This window comes from Ailuropoda melanoleuca, chromosome 15 (assembly GCF_002007445.2).
Source record: "Ailuropoda melanoleuca isolate Jingjing chromosome 15, ASM200744v2, whole genome shotgun sequence".
NCBI lineage: Eukaryota > Metazoa > Chordata > Mammalia > Carnivora > Ursidae > Ailuropoda > Ailuropoda melanoleuca.
This window is the reverse complement of record NC_048232.1, coordinates 69,757,882-69,770,080: the sequence shown is the minus strand read 5'-3', so window position 1 is coordinate 69,770,080 and position 12,199 is coordinate 69,757,882. Positions and strand designations below refer to the sequence as shown.

The following is a 12,199-nucleotide window of genomic DNA, read 5'->3' as shown; positions in this document are numbered from 1 at the left end:
CAGAAAAAAAAAATCACCTCTGTCTTCAGAGATTTACATTCTAGGGCAAGACATGGATAATTTGCAAATAAACAAAAAGCAAGATTTCCACTGGTGATAATAAGAAAATAAAGGGGGCAAGGGATAGAGTGATGCTATTGGACACTATTTGGGACAGAGTGAACCAGGAAGAGCTCTCTGAAGAGTGAACATTTGAGCTGGGAAGTGGAGGATAAGGAGTATGCCATGCAAGAGGGAAATAAGACCAAAGGCTGAGTGGTCAGCAAGTGCTAAGAGCCTGAGCTTGGAATACAGGAGGAACAGCAAAAGCCCAATGAGGCTGGAGATGAGGGAGCAAAGGGACAGTACAGGAGATGAGGCCTGAGAGAAGAGAGCTTTCAGATGGCCTTGTTGACTGTGGGAAAGAGTTTTGATTCTACTCTAAATGGGCCTCATCGGTGGGTGTCAAGCATACATGTGACTAGGAAATCTTCCTGAGGGTGGAGGGCTGCCTCTTGAATTTGATCTTGAGTAGGCATTAGACTAGGCAGAGAGCATGCATGGGGATGGCTATAGGAAGGGAAATAGTGTGCTGTGTTCTGAGAAGCCATATGTTGTTCTTTACGCTGTACCTGGTGGATTCAGCAGGAGCTAGTGGGGGAAGGATGACCTATTCAAGAAATAGTGCCCAGGGGGCGCCTGGGTGGCACAGCGGCTGAGCGTCTGCCTTCGGCTCAGGGCGTGATCCCAGCGTTAGGGGATCGAGCCCCACATCAGGCTCCTCTGCTATGAGCCTGCTTCTTCCTCTCCCACTCCCCCTGCTTGTGTTCCCTCTCTCGCTGGCTGTCTCTATCTCTGTCAAATAAATAAATAAAATCTTTAAAAAAAAAAAAAAAGAAAAGAAAAGAAAAGAAATAGTGCCCAGAAAATTGACTATTCCCTTGAGGAGGAAAAAAAATTAAAGATGTTTATCATACATCATTCTTGAAAATGAGTGTCAGATGGATCAAAATTTTAAAAATTATAAAATTATTGGGAGAAAATACAGGAAAACACATTCATGACCTTTGTGAATGAAGGGGTTAAGAAGAATTTCTTGAACAAGAAATAAATAGGAAAAGAATAAATTTGACTATATCAAAATCAAAAAGAAATCAAGACAGCATAAACAGAGCTAAATATATGAAACAAACTGGGAGAAAATATTTACAACATAAATAGTAGCCAAAAATTAGTACAAACAATACATAAATAACTCCTATAAATAAAAACAGAAAGGATAAACAATCCAGGAAAGAAATTGGCAAAGGATATAAAGAGGAAAATTCACCGAAAGGAAAAGTGGTCAATAAACATACAAAACATTTGAAACTAATTAATAATCAGAAAAATGTAAATTAATATAGCTAGATACCATTTCCACCTACCAGATTATCAAAAGTTTTTTGCATGGTAATATCTATTCTCACAGACTGCTAGGGGGGGCATAGTTTTTCTGCCTTCTGGAGGGCCCTTAAGCAGTGTGTATTAAAATAAAATGCAATTCTAACTGTTAAATATCGTCCCTGGATAAACCTTGGCACATGTGCACAGGATGTTCACTGCAGCATTGATTCTATTTAGAGCAGGAAGTAAAATCTCAAAGTTTTATTAGGATTTTATCTTGAAAAATAAAAATTAATAAAAATTTATATTATACTCACGCATACTAATTTTAGTCACCAGAACTCTGTTGTAATACTTACATCTAACAAAGTAAAAATATATTACTTTTTCTGTGCAGTATTTCACTTCACAATCAAGTTGTGTTATATTAGCATTGTATTGACACAAACTTACAGAAAGGAGAGAGAGGAAGAATAGCAGACACTGCTTTATTACCAAAATTGGAAAGGGGCAAACTGAGGGAGAAAATAACTCCCTGTAGAGGGCACAGGGGTTAGGGAATTGCACAGTGGGATGAGAGAAGAGAGAGGGGGATGGATATTTTTATAAAAGGACAACTTTTGCCTCCTCATGCAGCTGGGTAACTAAGGACACGTGTATAGTGATACCTTGTAACCACAGTTCCACTGGCAGTAAATAATACTACAATAAGAAATACCTGGGAAGAAGAAAATTGTTCTTATTTCTCTTAGCCCCTTCATGATCTCTGTTACTAGGATGAAAGAGGAAAATGACTTTTAGCCAAAAGAAGGGGAAATTCTCCCTATCAAGAAAAAAACACATACCTCCATGCTTTCCTTCATCCACCCACCTAAGGACACCGTGAGCCTTTTCAAATCAGTCGCATGGTAATGTGTATTCTGACTTTCATAACCCGCAGACTCTGTGAACCACAGCAGTGCTGAGCTCTTCTTGGACATCCCTAATCATAGCCCCACAGTGGGTTCATGGAGTTTTTCATTAAAATGTTCATAACTGAAGTCTCCCACCCGCGCTCCCAGACTAATCTCCAGGTTAAAGCAAGTAGTGTTGAAAGTTTCCACTTTCCCTGCTCATGGAGCAGTCACTAGAAAATGCCCTACGAGGCTTTAGGACTCTTCACCACCGGGCGAGGGCTTAACACATCACGCTGGCTGGCTGAAATGTTTGCAAGCTGCTCTCCCTGCTCTCCCATTAGCCCAGACTGCAAGTTTGCCCAGCTCCCAGCAATGCCAGGGTAGCAAGGAAAGGACTTTGGAGCCAGAGAGACCTGCCCTCATGTTCAGAACCTGCTACTTCCTGACTGTGTGACCGTGGATAGGTCATTTGTCCTCTCTGGAGGGCGCCTGGCTGGCTCAGGAGACAGAACATGTGACTCTTGATCTCAGGGTTGTGAAGTCCTAGCCCCACATGAGGGGTAGAGTCTACTAAAAAAAAAAAAAAAAAAAAAAAAAAAGTTGTCTTCTTTGAGCCTCTGCTCATCTGTAGAATGAATATAAAAAAAACTCCCAAGCAGGCTTATTGTGAGAAGGAAACAGGCAGTGTAGGGAAAGCCTGTGGAACGTTAGTAGACGCTCAAATTCAGCGACCTCCATTACACACTCACGGACACACACATTTCTTTCCTTACAAAGTACTCAGGGCCTCACAACTGTTGGGTGTTCCATCACAATCTGGCCAGATTTGGGAGGTGTGGAAGGTGTGGGAAGACCAGAGTACATTCCTTTCCCTCTCGGACTCTGAGAGAGGGCAGAGGAGCCCGGAGGAACACACAGTCGCTGCACCTCCACGTTGCATCAGTCACATTGCAACATTCTCAGCAAAACAGAAAAGTCCACGGTGCAAATGGCACAGGTCCATCATTTGGAGGAGGGGGTGACTCCAAGATCAAAGTGTTTATTATTTCATAAAATCACAGCTAGAAACCCAGCGATGGCTCCCTCAGTATCTTTCTCCCCTTCTCTTGTCGATACTGCTGACGTCCCTCTATCTGAGGCAGCACCCCTGGCAACATTAGATTTCTTTAAAACTCAGGTGAGTTTCCCAGAGAAAGAATCCAAAGTGAGTCATGTGTATCCCCTCCCCCCTTCTAAATAAAAGCTCGGTTAGGAGAAACAATCCAGGCTCACCTTAGAGTTAGTTAGTTGCCTAATTCACTACGGCAGTAAGCAGACAAGGTGGTGCCTTATCTGTAGATTCAGACCTTGGACAATTTTAGTATCAAAGTTCTTCCTAACATTTTCCCATCTTTTTTTAACATTTGATATTAAATCTGATATTAAAATGGTAAGTGGAAACCAAGTTTACAACCGAACTCAGGAAATGCTGTTTTTAAACCTACTCTGCTTCTAGGAAAAACTTTTATTTCAGTTATGCGTGGCTTAAACGGTGTCCTGTCCCTAGGTCCCAAGTCATTTGCGACTGGCAGTATTCCCAAATTCATAGCAAGATTTGATAAATCACCAAAATAGAGCATACTGTTCAGGTCAAATTGTCTATGGAATCAGAACAGAGACATTTCTGAAATTCACTGTCTCCGGTGATTCTCTTGGGTAACCACAATGTTTAAAAGATATCCCTAAATAAATTGTCAATAAGGTAAGCAACTGTTAGACCCATGAACTCCTGCTTCCTCTTGTTTGTTTTTAGAGTTTCTTTTTCTTTCCGTTCTTGTTTTCAGGCTTTTACATTAGACTCTACTAACTTAGAATTCATTCATTGACCAAACTTCTTGATGTTAAAGAGAAATTTTAAATGACAACTTCCCCTCTGCTGCCTTCAGATAGACACCCGGTCCCAGAGGAATTAGGTACTCACTTGGATTGTCTCAGGTTGGAGGTGAACTTTCAAGGTCCTGGGAGAATTCTGAGTCCAGTCTTCCTCTCCAAATCACAGCAATTTTGCTACAAATGCTCAGAACCTGGGTTTGCATTGGGGTGAGTCCAGGAGACGGTGGTGTGAGGAGGAGATGGTGGAGGAGGAAGAGGAGGGAGTTCTAGTAAAAGCTGTGGATGATCACAGGCGGCCTTCCGGCTAAGCGACATCTCTTCCTTGGCTCCGTGCCTCATGAACGCAGATTAGTCATTAACAATCCTTTCCCTGATAAATGATATAAACATAGAAAGGAACCTTGGGAGGGCCTCGAGATTCCCAGGACAAACTTCCAGAGCCGCAGAGTAGGGAATGGGACCGGGCTGAGGAGCCCTGAAGCTCGCCTTTTACAGTACTTCTCCCCAGCCTTCTTGGTAGGGTTCTGAGTCCCCAGGTTTCCACAGGCATGCTCTGAAAATGAACTGTCCTCTCCCCTCCCCCCAATTTCTTTTAATAACTCCACCACCTCCCAGGGACTGAAGTTAGCAACTGAGCCTTCTTGACCCTTCCCTCTCCTGGGCCTCCCATAGCAAGTAATAACAGATCCATGTGGATTCTATCCTTGGAATGTCTCTTATTTCCAACTCACCCTGTTCCTCTGCGAATTTGGGCCTACCACAGCCTCGTTTCTGAAGAACAGCATTGGCCTCATATCTCTTTTCTCTTTCCTTTTTTTCCCCTCTGTTTTTGAAGTTGCATAGCAGTATAAAGTGTGGGCTCCAGTCACATGCCTATTTGTTTGGCACAACCCTGGGCAAGACACATAGCCTCTCTGAGTCTTAGTTTCCTCCTCCATAAGGTGGAGATAGAGTATCTCATGGGCTGTGGTGAGAATTACATGCATAGTTAAAAATGCATAAAATGTTTGGAAAGTGCCTGACCTACAGCAAGCACCCAATAAATTTCAGCCATTATTATTTCTTTGCTTTATCAATTGAACTAATATTGAAATAGTCATCTGCATACTATGTACCCAGCAAGCACCTTGCTAGATGCTGTCCTAATCAAAATCCCCCAGTGGGTTCCCACTGCTGAAAAATAAATTTAAAATGCTTTGGTCTGACATTTAGAACTCCTTCCACCCTCTGACAATCTAGCCCTAACCTATCTTTCTAGCATTTTCTTAGATCCTGTCTCTTCAGGGATCTTAACCTCTTACCGATCTATGTCAAGCTCTCCTGGCTCCATGCCTTTGCATAAGTTACCCCTTTTACCTAAGTCACCTTCCTTTCATATCCTCAGGTCTGCCAGGCCCACCACAAGTGCCAAGCTCTTCCTGAAGCCAACCCCAATTCTTCTTCATTGGCAAGAGCAGTGGAAAGTGACGGGTGAGGACACAGACTCAGGAGTCTATCACTTGGGTTCAAATCTCAGCTCTGCCACATATAAGCTAAATGACCTTAGACCTTAGGATTTTACTTAACATCTCTATGTCTCCTGATCTGTAAAATGGATGTATAATTACTACCTATTTCACAGGATTATTTTAAAGATTAATCAATTAATATGTGCAAAGTGCTGGTACATAGAGAGTATCTGATACATAGACATGCTTTTTAAGCATTAGCTACTGCTGTTTTTTCCTGGGCACTTCACACTATCATATCTGCCTCACTAGACTAGATCTGAAGGATCTCAGGGATTGGGAGTGAAAGGTATTGAGGAGGAGAAAATTTCAGAGTAAGGAAAAGGCAACAGCAAAGGCTCTGAGCCAGGAGGTAGTTTGGAGAAACTCACGAAGGAAAGAAGGCCAGTGTTTTTCAACTAAGAGCATGGAGGGGGTGTGAGGAAATAGGGGTAGGGAAGTAGGGACAGTGGTGTACTGGGGAAGGTTTAACAACCAGCTCTCAGAGAGGGGCTTACACACACACACACACACACACAAGTTCACATGTTTCGACTTTTTAGGTATTAGAGGTGTGTAACATGTTTCACAAATAATAACAAAACACAAAGTTTTTGTGTATTGCAAATTCCACGTAGCCAACTGACCCTCGCAGAATGCTTTCATTTAGCTTTGCTGAACTCTTGCATTGCTAGCCGATTTTCAACCATGATTTGATCAACGGAACTGCATTCTGATCCACGAATGCTTTTCCCCATACATTTGTCGTCATGAAGTCACATGTGTGATATACTGTTGAACTGCTACCCTCACACAAGTTATATTCATTAAACCGCACCCTCTTTCAGTTCCAACACATATGTCGGAAATTCATTTATTAACCAGTGACACGAGCAGCTTCTTTGTTCAGACACTGGAAGACATTTCCTCATTTTTGTGTAGGTATTCCTCACAACTCAAAGCTACAAGCAGGACACGCTTCTAAGTTTAATCTCTATGATTAACATTTTCTCCACCACCTAGGCCAGAGATCGCAAACTTTTCTCTCAAGGGTCAAAAAATAAATATTGTAGGTTTTGCAGCCACATCTGGTCTCTGTCATACTTCACAACCTTTTAAAATTTAAAATCTCTTCTTAGCTTGTAGGCTGTACCAAAATGTCCATGGGCCAATTCTGTCCGCCGGCCCCAACTGCCTTAGACAATCAACAAAGCAATAAATCAAATCCTGATTCATAGATTTTTTGCTCATTTCTGTAGTGGAAATATTCTCATCATGACCAAACTATCAACAAGATGTTACTTAACACAAGGTTGGGAAGAGATATAGGGTGGTACACCATTACTTAGTATTTCCACCTTACGGATACAATAGATATGAATAACGACAGGAGCATAGATAATTGTAAAATACAGTAAGATAACTAGGAGGTGATGAGTTTTGAATATTTATTACATCTTTTTAAAAAACGTATTTAGGGGCGTCTGGGTGGCTCAGCAGTGAAGTGTCTGCCTTCGGCTCAGATCATGATCCCAGGGTCCTGGGATCGAGTCTCGCTTTAGGCTCTCTGCTCAGCAGGGAGCCTGCTTCTCCCTCTCCCTCTGCCTGCCTCTCTGCCTGCTTGTGTTCTCTCTCTTTCTATCTGTGTGTGTCAAATAAATGAATAAATAAAATCTTTTTAAAAATGTGAGTATATATACTTTAATTTTTTAATGTGGCTATGTTTACCAACCCACTCAGAAGTTCCTGAATATTTAACAAATGGCTCTTGTGAGCAAGCCAACTCAGCACCCCACTGAGGGCATGAGGGCCTCTTCCATCTAGCTCTTACAAGTTAGAAGCTGGGAAGTATTATCTCCATTGTACAAATGAGGAAACCTATACCTAGAGATCAGTGACTTGTCAAAGCAACGAAGCTTTAAACTTAGGTTTGTTTTCTCCAAAACTAATATAGTTCCCCCTATACTTTATTCCACTAGTAAGCCAGGCAAAGTGAGATCGACATATTTATGAAAGGCTTACCAGTACTGGGATATTTTAATTAATTGCTGAATCGGAGAGGTGACGAAAGTCATTCACATACTGTTAGTGATCAACTCTAGTATACTATTAGATGTGTAGCATAAAGCCACTCTGCCAAAAAAAAGATCTCTATTCCTAGAAATTCATACTTTTTAGATTAATGCTTTGGCTTTTTTATCTTCTTGAGATTTCCTCCCTTTTTTAATTGAAAAGTCCCCCGCCTACCCTCATGAATGAGTTCATCATAGATCAAGACAATAAAAGATCCTGAAGCAAATGGGAAGCAGAACAGGTAAATTTTGAATGTTAGAATAGCAAAGATGTGACCTAACCGAGGGGCAGGAGGTGTGGGTGACCACCACAGTCAAGGAACAGAGACAGGACATTCAGCTGCTCAGGGCAGTGACCACAAGGGGGACCCTAAAATAGGAAGGGAGGGAAGGAAAGAAAGCATGGCTAGTTGAGTTGGTCTCTTTCCCCACTGGCTCAGTCCTGGCTATGAATGAATCTTTGTCCCAACCCTGAGTTTTATCAGAAGTTTGCCTGCAGGGGTCCTTCTACTACCGCCGTAAGTACCATCTTGTCTCTGGTTAGGCACCACGACCCTATAGAAGTGGCACTCTCAAAACTGGAGAAGATTTGTCAGGCCTAGGACAACATGGGAGGGGCGGTGCCCAAAGTGTGGGTAGTAGAGTCAGGGACCTGGATTTGAGTCCTGACTCTGGTCTTGTCGTATGACCTTGAGCAAGTCAATTTCTGGGTCTTAGTTTCCTCCCCCCAAAATAATGTAATAATGGAAAACAATGCCCACCTCATAGGATTATTGTGAATATCAACACAAAGTACCACATGAAAATGCATGGTCTAAAAACAGCAGAGAAGCTCTGGCAGGCCCCGTAAGTTGTGAAATCTTCTGGGAGCTAGAAACCATGAGAGTCTGACCCATCGCTCTGCAATCCGCTTTTAAGGGACTCACTAAAGTCACGGGGTCTACACTGCACAGATAGCCGTCCTATAGATGGTGAAATACATAGCTGGACATTCATCTCAACCTGGACAGCCAGTCTTAATGATCAGAACCTTTTAAAAATAAAATAGTCACAGTATTATCCAGCCATCAAAAAGAATGAAGTCTTGCCGGGGCGCCTGGGTGGCACAGCGGTTAAGCCTCTGCCTTCGGCTCAGGGCGTGGTCCCAGCATTATGGGATCGAGCCCCACATCAGGCTCCTCTGCTATGAGCCTGCTTCTTCCTCTCCCACTCCCCCTGCTTGTGTTCCCTCTCTCGCTGGCTGTCCCTATCTCTGTCAAATAAATAAATAAAATCTTTAAAAAAAAAAAAGAATGAAGTCTTGCCATTTACAACAACGTGATGGAACTACAGGGTATTATGCTAAGTGAAATAAGTCAGTAAGAGAAATCAAATGGCACATGATTTCACTCATATGTGGAATTTAAGAAACAAAACAGATGAACGTAGAGGAAGGGAAGGAAAAATAAAATTAAGACAGAGAGGGAGGCAAACCATAAGAGACTCTTAACGATACAGAATAAACTGAGGGTTGCTGGAGGGGAGGTGAGTGTGGGGATGGGGTCACTGGACAATGGGCATTAAGGAGGGCATTTGATGGAATGACCACTGGGTGTTATATGCAAATGATGAATCACTAAATTCCACCTCCAAAGCTAATAATACACTATATGTTAAGTAAATCGAATTGAAATAAAAAACTAAAAGAAAAAAAAATATTGGTTCTTCAAATCAAAAAATATATATATTCACAACCTGTTTTAACATGTGACCCATGAGATAGAACATTACTATATTGTACTTAGGAAGCTAGTTTCTCCACTCATCCTAGATCAAATGCACTTTGCTTTCTGTATGTTCTCTGCCCCTCCCTTTTTTGGAGGGGTCCTTTATTTTTATTGTTTTTAATTCATAAGTAGTAATGGTCAGTGTAGAAAAACAGAAAATACAGATAATCATAAAGAAGGAAATAAAATTTATTTATATTCTTACAATCCATAGGATCATAGAATATACTATTAACACTGATGTATTTTCTTCTTAATTTTTAATGCAAATAGATATATCACATCTTCACTTTTCATAAAAAAATGATACTGTGTGGTATATACTGTTCTGAATCTGCTTTCCTCTTTTACTTTGTCTTAAATATTTTAATATCACTAAATCTTTCATTACATATATAACATAATTTAATGGCAATATAATATACAGTTCATAGATATAAAGCCCTCATCGATCAATCGCCTACTATTGAAACTTTGACTTATTTCCAACTTTCCTCCATTATAAATAATATTGCAGTGATCATCCTTTGTAGCTAAAGCCTTGGCTACATCTAAGATAATTTCTTTGGCCTGTTTTTCTAGAGGTGGAATGAGTGACTTGGAGTGAACACATTTTTAAGATTTTACAGTAAACTTAGCAAACTACTTTCATAAAGATTGTGCCAAACTATATTCTCCCAATAGGATCTCAAGTCTATTTCTTGCCTTTCGCCAGCACTTGGGGGCCTTGTGGGTGCTTCTCTTTTCCAGAGGAAATGTCCTATGAGATGCCTTTAGTCCTCACTTACCCTACCCAGTACTGAAGCAACATGAGTATTCAAGCAGTGTCTTTTGAACTGTGTGAAAGGGCTCATTAGTGGTTCATAAAATCAAGTTAGTGGGTCATGACTAGCATTTGTTTGTTTTCAATGAAATACTGTCTGTTTTAAAATAGCATAGCAAATATTTCTGTTGTAAGTAGAAAGGTATGTACCAATTAATGGAGCTTTTGTTTTACTTACACGTGTGTGTGTTGATGAGGCCTAGATTTCAATATGACACAATATAACTCAGCACTGGTTAGATCTAGACTAAGCACTGCTTAGTCAAAAGATCATAGAACCCAGGCGGATGAGGCTTGGATTCAGGGTTTAATTTGGTAGGGGAAGGAAGCCAGGGGAACAGAGAAAGGACACACATCATATTTATATTCCCTGGTAGGAAAATGCTATTGATGGAAATGTGATATAACTCTCAAAGGTACACAAAATTAGCTACTTTCAAAAAGTATAACATAAGTCATGGTTTCAAGTAGGTGAAACTATAAACTTGAGGGTGTGACAAGTAATCGGGTACCTCTCTTCTCCTCGTATTTTAGGCACATTATGTCTACAGTTATAGATCTGCCTCTGCTTCTCCCTACCAGTCTTTGGGGGGCAACTCATCTAATCTCTCTAAGCCCCAGTATCCCCACCTACAAAATGAGGGTGTTCACCCAGATGACAGCCAAGGTCCTTCCACATCTGTGGCCCCAGGGGTCCGTGCTGTGCCTATCCATTGCTGATCCTTGCAGTCCATTAACAGGGCTGTTTATGAGCATGCAACATTTGCGGTCACAAGGGGTCCCTCACTTAGAAGGCCCTGTGTTTGGCTGAATGCTCTATTGTCATTGTTTTGAAAATTCCTAATAATTTTTTAACAAAGAGTCTCCTATTTTCATTTTCCATGGAGCCCCACAAATCATGTAGCTGGTCCAGTCTATTAACTCAGACATGAAGTCCTCCTGATAGGAACATGGCATTCTTTCAACCTTGGTGGATAAAGTACGAGCTGCTTAGAGGGTTTATGACATACACTGTCTCAAAAGTCTGCTATGCACTAGGAAAACACATAAGGGATGCTGTTTAGAACTTTTGTTCTGCCCGAGGCTTGCATTCAATTGTTCTAGCCCCAGCTGGAGTGGATTGCCCAAACTGCATTCAACTCTTATTTAAAAAAAAAAAATCTTAAAATAGGATGACCCATTTAATGCAATGTGCTGCTATACGGGTTAATTGGATGTGAAACATTTGCAGCAGGTTCTCAATAAAAGATATAATAGAAAGATGAAGGTCAATGTTGGGCCTGAGTGTTATATCATGCCCAACCTGCATTTTAAACCCAAAGGCTGTTAAAAAGATTATTAATAGATAGAACAAATAACACATCTGGGGACATGGCCCATTTTATATTTGAAAAGGCCCCCATCTGTTGGGGAAATTCAGCTGATTGCTCAATGATAACCTATCTTTCTTCGGTGGGGACAAGGCTACTTATCAACAAGAAGGCATATTTTCAGAGCTTTACAGTGGTGGTGATAATGTATTTACACTACTCCTTTTGTGTTTTGGGGGCTGAATATAGGCCACAACTATGGAGCAGAATCAGATATGATGAAAATCACGATGATGGTCTCCTTAGAAATGATTCTGAAACACAGGAGCCAACCAGGTACTTAAAACATCAGCCTTTACACATAGAACAATCATTTATTAAACACCTGCTACTCAAAGGCTTTGTTTACCCTTTGCAGAATTCCCTAATCAGCATGGTCCCTATGAATGTTCTCTCTTCTCTGTACCCTCAAAGCACCCCATGTTCACCCCTCTCAACGTACTGTTTATTCATTATTGCAACTGTTCATTTCCTCGAGTGTGTCCTTCCTTCACTAGCTTGTAAGCTCCTTGAAGGCAAGTCCTGTAGTGGTAATATTTTTAATCTCT

General features: G+C 41.1%; 1 protein-coding gene across 3 annotated transcripts in view; it reads right to left on the bottom strand.

The window, feature by feature from the left end:
• NR1H4 (nuclear receptor subfamily 1 group H member 4) overlaps window positions 1-4,966 on the bottom strand; it is a 65,829-nt gene extending 60,863 nt beyond the window's left edge. For all 3 annotated transcript variants that reach the window (XM_002928483.4, XM_011236361.3, XM_011236362.3), the window contains exons 1-2: window positions 4,865-4,966; window positions 4,222-4,503 (exon numbers count right to left, since the gene is read on the bottom strand). The gene's annotated coding sequence lies outside the window, so the exon portion shown is untranslated. The remainder of the gene's footprint in view (window positions 1-4,221; window positions 4,504-4,864) is intronic.
• Between the last annotated feature and the right edge of the window lie 7,233 nt (window positions 4,967-12,199).